Below are 9,440 nucleotides of genomic sequence, written 5' to 3' on the forward strand. Positions count from 1 at the left end.
CATTAATCACCGAAACCCAGCTAGGGACCTAGATGCTTTCAATCTCCCCCTTTTTGGTGATTGATGACAATACCACCTCGAGTATGTGAAAGAGTGAGGTTTTTGATGGGCTTGGTTCATATAAGCTTTTGTTGATAAGAACAAAAGTGTTAGTCAAGCTTATATGACCCAAGCCAACACAATATACTCAAAGGATGTGAATTAAGCATGAGTACGATAAACAAAGCTCATTTGCATCGGAGTATAAACGTGGAAGCAAAGACAAATGAGCATGACACAAGTGATATGACATTTAAATAATGCAAAGTAGAAAGTACACATGTCATATATCACAATCACATAGATAGCACTATCACATATATATAATAGTATGCATGAAAGTAAACACATGAATGCATAAGTAATAGTGTATCACACACATAGAACTCCAAATGTATATAATAAGCTAATACTAGATAACTAGCTCCCCCTAAATGTAGCTCCCCCCCGAGACTACATACTCGAACTCCCTCTCCCCCTTTGGCGTCAAACACCAAAACCTAAGGATCGGTCGGCGGGGCTGCAGCGAATGAGCCAGGCACTGAAGAACGTGGGGCAAGCTGGAACTAGGCACCATCATCATCTGACCCTGAGCTCTGAACTGACTAACCCTCTGTGGCAGGAAGTGTCGCTGAAGCGGTCTGGGTCTGAGCTAGGGCTGGTGCTGTCTGTGAAGCTGCTAGTATGTCTGTCATAGGATCTGACAAGGCGACAGACGAGGGGAGCCTCTGAGTAGTCATTACGACTAGAGCTGCTGTGGACGGACCGGCAGTATGCATATGAGGCGGTGTAGGCATGCCGGTCAGCTCGCTGAAGGATGCTCCAAGACTCCTGGAGACTGACGTGTCAGGCACGAATAGCGAGGAAGACTACTCTGGTGTGAAGCCCGTCTAAAGTGGAGTGAACTGTGGGGCTACCACGGGTGAGGCTAACCACTAGGACACCTGTACAAGAGGTGAAGCAAACTGAGCTGGAGGCTGTCCCTGACTCTAGAGCCCACTGGGCTGTACTACTAGAGTCGTCGAAGTGGTAGTCGGCTGAGCAAGCTAGGGCGAAGGCTATGGCTGTGGGGCCCCAAGAGCTATCACTACGTGCTGCATAAAACCCATAAGCTACTGCTGCAAGAGTATCTGCTACTGATGCATCTGCTGCTGCTGCTGCATGGCCAGCTGCTGCCTCTGGAACTCGTCCTGTCGAGTCTAAAACTGGGCAAAAGTAGCAGCTATCTCATGTGCCTGTCTATCCTATGTCCACTGCATCCGCTCAAGAATAGCAATGAGAGCAGGATCTATCTGCGGAGCAGGTGGAGCAGAACTAGAGCTACCATCCTTTGCATCGTGTCTGCGTGGAGGCATCTGAGGAATAGGCTGGTAGTCGTCATCAGAGCTATCACTATACTCGCTCACCTCCTGTTGTGCCTCTAGCTCCTCCTCCTCAGTGGTTGCAATCCCTCTAATGATCTTATCCTGCTAAGCTATGGACTCTGGCATGTCGGGACGACGGCTAAGCTGTCTGGGTGCCTGAGGAGTGCTATGTCTGATCCTCTGTGACAGGTTGTAAGTTGGGAACTCTATGGTGGCACCTATATACTCATCCATCATACCTGGGGGCTTATCAAGCACTACTCTGTGGATGAGAAACGTGATCCAGTGAGCATAGGGAAGCTGCCTGCGACCCTTAAATCCCTCAGCTATTGTATCCTCTATCTCTAAAAGAAGGAGGTCCCAGATATCAAATACTGTCTGCTGCATCAGGGCATTGAGAAGCTAGAGCTGTAAGCGAGTCAAGCCCTCCCTGTATCCCAACCTGGGAAGTAGTGTCCTCCTAATAATGGCCTCTAGCACTCTCGCTGTAGGAGTCAAGTCACTAGGGTTCCTACTCGACCCCTCACCAAAAGGCTCCTTGAAGCAATGTCACACTAAATCTGTAGGGGGGCACCAACCCTCCATGAGGATGCCTGGGAGGCTCGTGCTGTTCATAACAAACCTCATGCATCTTGACAGACTGCTCCTATAGCCTCGGTATCTCTCTGGCCCTGCCACTCGTCACTCTATAGTCTTTGCCTCTGAAAGCAAAGTGAATAAATCTATGATGTGGATCAATGAAGAGTAAAGCATAAAACTGATGAACCCAAGATGGTACATATATTCCCGTCCATCCAATCAAATCTATCAATCCTGGCAAATATGATAAGTAAGGCCGAATGTGCTCTTCGACTGCTGCCACAATAGACTCTATCTGATAGACTCTCTGAGATCTAAATACTATCCCACTGTTGAGATAAGCATTGTAGAAATCTTCCTGCAGTGGCATGTAGAAACCCTTAGCTACTCTCTCATCCCTCCTCAAAGGAAACCAAACCTCAAACTCTACAAATCACAGCTGCTGAACCTGTCTGGTCGTGGCGACCCTCAAGTCAAGATGCACCACTAGAGGTGGACCCTGTGGTCTAGGTGGTGGACGTGATCCCCTCCGCTGTGTCAGCGGCCTCGGCGAGACTGGTACACGGGTCCATCCAGAGCGGCGAAGCTGTAGTGCCGGCTCTGTCCCCTCGGCCTCCTAGGTCTACTGTGCCTGCTCACCCTCTTGAGTCTACTGAACTAGCTCCTGCTCTGCTGACTAGCCCTCCTCAATGGTAACACGTCGTCCTGCAAGCATGGCAATCCCAGCTAGACTACCATGACGATGCTCAACCTCCTCAAGCGCTGCTCTCACTGCTGGTGAAACTGGCTGATCTACAATGACAACTCCGCTGCGGGCACTGCCTCTCTCAGCACGCTCTGCGGCCTCTGCAACAGCTGCTGCTCTCGCTGTCTCTGCGTCGGGGTACTTCCGCTTCTTGGATGTCACCTGCTTGGTTGACTTGCCCTTCGATCCTGCAGGCTAACGAGGCGAGGGCCTCTGATCATCATCACTTGGGCCACCACCAACGTTCTTGGTGCGAGCCATCTGAACTGACAAGAGGATGAACTACCACTGATGAAGATCAACAACCAAACTGACACTCTCGAGGCTTGGCCTCGATCCTTACTCGCGAGCTTGGCTCTGAGTTGACTGCCAACTGCCACGAGAACCACAACGGCACTAACTCGCTGCATGATAGAATAGATGGATATACGAATAAATACAATATGTCTAATAGATGCGAAACCCTAGGAAGCAAGCAATGTAGGTATGAAATTGAGACGATGGGCAAGCTACCTGACGATCCGACGATCCGAGAAAAGGAAAGGCGACACGTGAGGGAACCCTTGGAATCAGCAGGGGTTAGGGTTGCGAGGAACAGCGATGAACTGATGGCCCTAGAATTTTTTGAAATCAGCGCATTGTAATGCAATTTGATCTAAGCAAATCGAAATTGAACCAAGGAGCTAGCCTTACCGAGAGGAGGTAGGCCAAAGGCATTGGAATCGATTTTGAATGAAACTTGGTGCCAGAGGAAACGACGGCGGCGTTGACACTGAGAGCTGCATGGATCAGACACGCGAGCTAGGGTTGGTGCGGCACAGGGGCAAGCGCCGGCAGGGCAGGGCAGGCATGGTGGCGTGTGAAGCGAGCGCAAGGCAGTCGGCTCGACGAGTTCTGGTGGCGCGGTGAGCTTGGGCATGGAGGCTAGGGCGCGGGAGTGGTGGCGCTGGCTAGGGCTCAGAGGCTTGGTCACGGTGGGATACGGGAAAAGGATACGGTGGTACGGTTAAATAGTTCCCCCAAACGCGATAGAAAAGGAAATGGAGAAAAGAGTCCTAAAGCCGCGCGAGATCCACTAACCGAACGCTCCGGTGGTAGCGATCGGACGCTACCATCCAGCATCCGGTCGATTCCAGAGAGGTCCAATTCCTCTAGAATCGGGACTGGACGCGTCCGGTGGTCCATGATCGGACACAGGCAGGGTCCGGTCAGTATAGTCTATTCTTCCTTCGATCGACCGGACGCTGGATCCCCTCCTGACTGGACGCACAGATGCAGCGTCCGGTCACTCCTTCGGCAGCAGTTCACCTCCTGTGAACTGACCGGACACTGAACAGCAGCGTCCGGTGCAGCGTCCGATGCACTTTTTCTAGCAAATCTTCAAACTTCCTTCGCGCTGCCTGTTCCCAATCAAGTCCCAACTTAAATAAGATCCAAATAAACACCAATTAGGACTGATGTAAGTGACATCTCTCAAACCCTCATATTTTTCAAAATATTTTGCCTTAGGCTATAATTCTTTTTAAGAAAATAGGCAACAAGAGGGCAAATGAAACAAAACGACAAAACAATATTCATGCATATGCAATACTTGTAAGTAAATCTAGTTGCTTATCAAGTTTGATCCAAGGTTAAGCTTCTTCACATGCTTTTCGGCGGTTATCTTAACCATGTTAGACAAGCCCTATATGCATTGTCACAAATTAAGCATGTTGTATATTACAATGAATGCAAGGGACAACACAAGCTTAATTTTTAGTGAAGTTACTAAAATCAAGTACATTGAGCTCATTCCGCAATCTACAAAAAGTAGCCTCATCTAGCGGTTTAGTGAAGATATCCACTAATTGATCTTCGGATCTTACACCTTCTAGTGATATATCATTTTTAGCCACATGATCTCTTAGAAAGTGATGGCGGATATCTATATGCTTGGTGCGAGAGTGTTGAACCGGATTATTTGCAAGTTTTACCGCACTTTCATTGTCACACAAAAGAGGTACTTTCTCTAGAACTACTCCATAGTCTAGCAAAGTTTGTTTCATGTATAATATTTGTGCACAACAAGCACCCGCGGCAATGTATTCCGCTTCGGCGGTGGACAACGCCACACTATTTTGTTTCTTGGAGGACCAAGACACAAGTGATCTACTAAGTAAATGGCACCCTCTGGATATGCTCTTTCTATCAACTTTGCATCCAGCGTAATCCGAATCGGAATAGCCAATTAATTCAAATAAAGCTCCTTTGGGATACCAAAGGCCAATGCTTGGTGTGTGCTTAAGATATCTAAGGATTCTTTTTACGGCAATTAAATGTGTTTCCTTAGGACTAGCTTGAAATCTAGTACACATACACACACTAAACATGATGTCAGGCCTAGATGCGGTTAAATATAACAAGCTACCAATCATAGAATGATAGAGAGTTTGATCAACCGGATTACCTCCCTTATCTAGGTCAAGATGTCTATTTGTAGGCATTGGTGTCTTGATTGGCTTACATTCATCCATCTTGAATCTCTTGAGAAGATCTTTAGTGTATTTCTCTTGAGAGAAGAAGATGACTTCTTTCATTTGCTTGACTTGAAAACCAAGAAAAAATGTAAGCTCACCAATCATGGACATCTCGAACTCCTTTGACATCAATTCACCAAATTCTTTGCATGAGTCTTCATTTGATGATCCAAAGATGATATCATCAACATATACTTGATAAATGAAGATGTGCCCATCAAGCTTCTTAGTGAATAGTGTAGTATCGACCTTCCCAATGGTGAAGCCCTTCTCAATAAGGAAGTCCTGAAGGCGTTCATACCAAGCTCTTGAGGCTTGCTTAAGCCCATATAGTGCCTTGGACAACCTATAAACATGATTAGGATATCTAGGGTCTTCAAACCCGGGAGGTTGATCAACATAGACTAGTTCATTAATAAAACCATTTAAAAATGCACTTTTCACATCCATTTGATATAGTTTCATTTCATGATGTGATGCATATGCAAGTAGGATATGAATGGCTTCTAATCTTGCAACCGGTGCAAAGGTCTCTCCAAAATCCAAGCCTTCAACTTGAGAGAACCCCTTTGCAACTAGTCTTACCTTGTTCCTCACAACAACACCTTGATCATCTTGCTTGTTGCGGAACACCCACTTTGTTCCAATGACTCTTGCACCTTTTGGTTGCTCTTCAAGAGTCCAAACTTCATTGCGAGTGAAGTTGTTCAACTCTTCATGCATGGCATTGATCCAATCCAAATCTTTAAGAGCTTCTTCTACCTTGGTAGGCTCATAGCAAGAGACAAAAGAGTGATGAGTAATAAATGAAGTAAGTTTTTGAGATCGAGTCATTACACCCTTTGATAGACTCTCTATGATAAGATCTTGTGGATAATCTTGTAGGAGAGGTGTATTTCTTCTATTGACCACTTTAGGAGGAGATTGTGGAGCATCAACATCTTGTGCTTGTACCACCATTTGCTCATGAGAGATATAAGTATCTTCATTTTTTACTCTCCCATCTTTTTTATCATCTTGTGGCACACTTGATGAAGAAGGTTGGTTAATGACTTGTACATCATCTTCATCATCTTTTGGCTTGATGTCTCCTATCAGAATATTCTTCATAGCCTCCCTCAATGGTTCATCACCTACATCATCAAGATTCTCATGTGCTCCTTGGGAGCTATTAGATTCATCAAATTCCACATCATATGTTTCTTCAACCAAGCCGGTGGCATGATTAAATACTCTATATGCTTTGGACTTCAATGAGTAACCAACAAGAAAACCTATATCACAACGTCTTTGAAACTTCCCTAGGTGTTGCCGCTTCTTGTAGATGTAGCACTTGCAACCAAACACCCTAAAGAAGGAGACGTCCGGCTTCTTCCCATTGAGCAACTCATACGGTGTCTTGACAAGGAACTTTTAAAGAAATATGCGGTTGGATGCATAACATACGGTGTTGATTGCTTCCGCCCAAAGAGCTTCGGGGGTGTTGTACTCATCTAGCATTGTTCTTGCAAGAGTGATCAAAGTCCAGTTCTTTCTCTCAACTACACCATTTTATTGAGGAGTATAGGTTGTGGAGACTTCATGTTTGATTCCAACTTCATCGCAATAAGCTTCTATGTTTGTGTTGTCAAACTCTTTGCCATTGTCACTTCTTATCTTCTTGAGCTTCACTTTAAATTCATTTTGAGCTCTCTTGGCAAACTTCTTGAAGCAATATGCAACTTCAGATTTGTCATGAAGGAAGAACACCCATGTATACCTTGAACAGTCATCCACAATCACAAGACAATAGAGATTTCCTCCCAAACTCTTGTATGTTGTTGGTCCAAATAAATCTATGTGTAGGAGTTCTAGCACTCTTGTGGTTGACATGAAAGCTTTGGTTGGATGAGTGTTTGCAACTTGCTTGCCGGCTTGACATGCACTACAAAGCTTGTCCTTCTCAAACTTCACATCCTTCAACCCTCTCACCAAATCATTCTTCATAAGCTTCTTAAGTGAGCTCATCCTAACATGAGCAAGTCTTCTATGCCATAGCCACCCAAGTGTTGTTTTGGTGAATAGGCAAGTCTTCAAGTTTGCATCTTCGGAGGTGAAGTCAACTAGATATAAGTTGTTGTATCTAAATCCATTGAATATCACTTGATTGTCATCTATCTTGGATACAACAACCTCCTTCTCAGTAAATAAGCATTGAAAGCCAAGATCACCCCAACGGATAGCAAGTTGAAGCTCAATAAAACAACATAGAGTACATTAGAGATGGAATGATCATTTGATATTGCCACTTTACCCAATCCTTTAACCTTGCCCTTTGAATTATCTCCAAATGTTATTTTCTCTTATCCATCTACCTCTTCATCTAGTGAGGTCAACATACGAGGATCACCGGTCATATGTTGAGTGCAACCACTATCAATAACCCAATGACTTCCACCGGTCTTGTAGTTCACCTACACACATGAGATTCAAACTTTAGGAATCCAAACTTGTTGAGGGCCCTTCACCTTCTCAACAAGTGACTTAGCCACCTAAATCCTCTTAGGCCTACTCTTGTTGGGGGGTTCTAAGAACATGACTTTCATCTTTCCACTAGAATCTTTTCTAAGCATATAGTGAGCATTGAAAGCAAAGAGTCTAGCATGCTTGGGTAAGGGTTGTGGTGGTGGAGTTTGACACTCATGAGCAAAGTGGCCTTCTTGTCCACACTCAAAACATCTCTTTGGCTTTGGTTTTGGCTTTGATTGTTGGTGTTGAGCTTGAGCCTTCTTCTTCTCTACACTTGCCATATATCCAATGCCACTTCTATTCAACTTCATGACGGTATTCATGAGTAGCTCACTTTGGAGATGCTTGTCTCTAGCAAACTTGCTCAATCCCACCTTGAGATGCTCTTTCTCCATCTTGAGCTTCTTGTTCTCTTCCTTGAGAATATCATTGTTCTTCTCTTCCTTGAGTTTCTTGTTTTCTTCTTTGAGCTTCTCATTCTCAAGGATCAACTCTTTGTCATGCTCAAGAGTTTCTAGCACAATGGTGTTGTGATTTTTCATCTCTTCAAGATCTTTCATGAGCTTCTCATTGTCACTCTTGAGCTTAACATACTCATCTTAGTCATTATACTCAACCACTTGCTTGTCTTTGCTACTAGATCCATGCTCAATGCTCTCACCGATTAAATCATCACATGAGGTAGCTATATCAATCTTAACAACATGGTTAGTAGCATCATGTGGCTCATTTGGTAAGAATTCTTGTGCAATAACAAGGGTATCATAATTGATCTTTAGAGTTGTATATTCATCTTTTAGCTTGTTGTGACTAGTGGTAAGCTCATTGTGCACCCACTCAAGTTTATCATATTTATCTTTAAGCTCTTTCTTAGAAGATTTGAGCTCCTTGAGTTTGGATGATATAGAATCATTTGTTTCTTTGAGCTCATCATTAGCCTTTTCTAATGTATCACACTTAGCTAAGAGTGAATCATTTTTAGCATCAAGTTTTTTATTTGTAGCTCTACTCTTTCTAATGATCTTAGTGTATTTTCTTAGTATTTTGACAAGATCATCATATATAGGTGAATCATCATCGCTATCGCTATCATCATCACTAGCTTGCTCATCATCACTACTATCATCACTCTTAGTTACCTTGCGTTCACCCTTGGCCATAAGGCATAGGTGTGTAGAGGATGATGGCGATGGTGGCGGTGAGGATGCAAGATCAATAGCAATGGCGGTCACCTTCTCATTGTCACTATCATCATCGGATGATCCGCTTGATGAATCAATGTCCGTGTACCAATCACCGACAATGTAGGCCTTGCCACTCTTCTTCTTCTTGTAGAAGTCCCTCTTTTTGCCATCTCTCTTCTTGTATGGCTTGTTCTTTTTCTTCTCATCTTCATCTTTATTGCTTGAATCATCTTTCTTGCTCTTGTTCTTGAACTTGTCTTTCTTGGGCTTTGTATATTGATGAGCTAGATGGCCAAGTTTGCCACAATTGTAGCAATCCATCTCGGAGATTGGCTTTCTTCTTGAGCTAGTGAAGAACTTCTTCTTTTTGCCGTCAAACTTGATGCCACTCTTGTTTAGCTTCTTTAGCATCTTGGCGGTCTTCTTCACCATGAGAGCAAGACTTTCTTCATCATCTTCATCACTTGCGCTCTCATACTCAAGTCTTGCCTTGCCCTTATCTAAG

This window comes from Miscanthus floridulus, chromosome 7 (genome assembly GCF_019320115.1).
Source record: "Miscanthus floridulus cultivar M001 chromosome 7, ASM1932011v1, whole genome shotgun sequence".
Lineage (NCBI taxonomy): Eukaryota > Viridiplantae > Streptophyta > Magnoliopsida > Poales > Poaceae > Miscanthus > Miscanthus floridulus.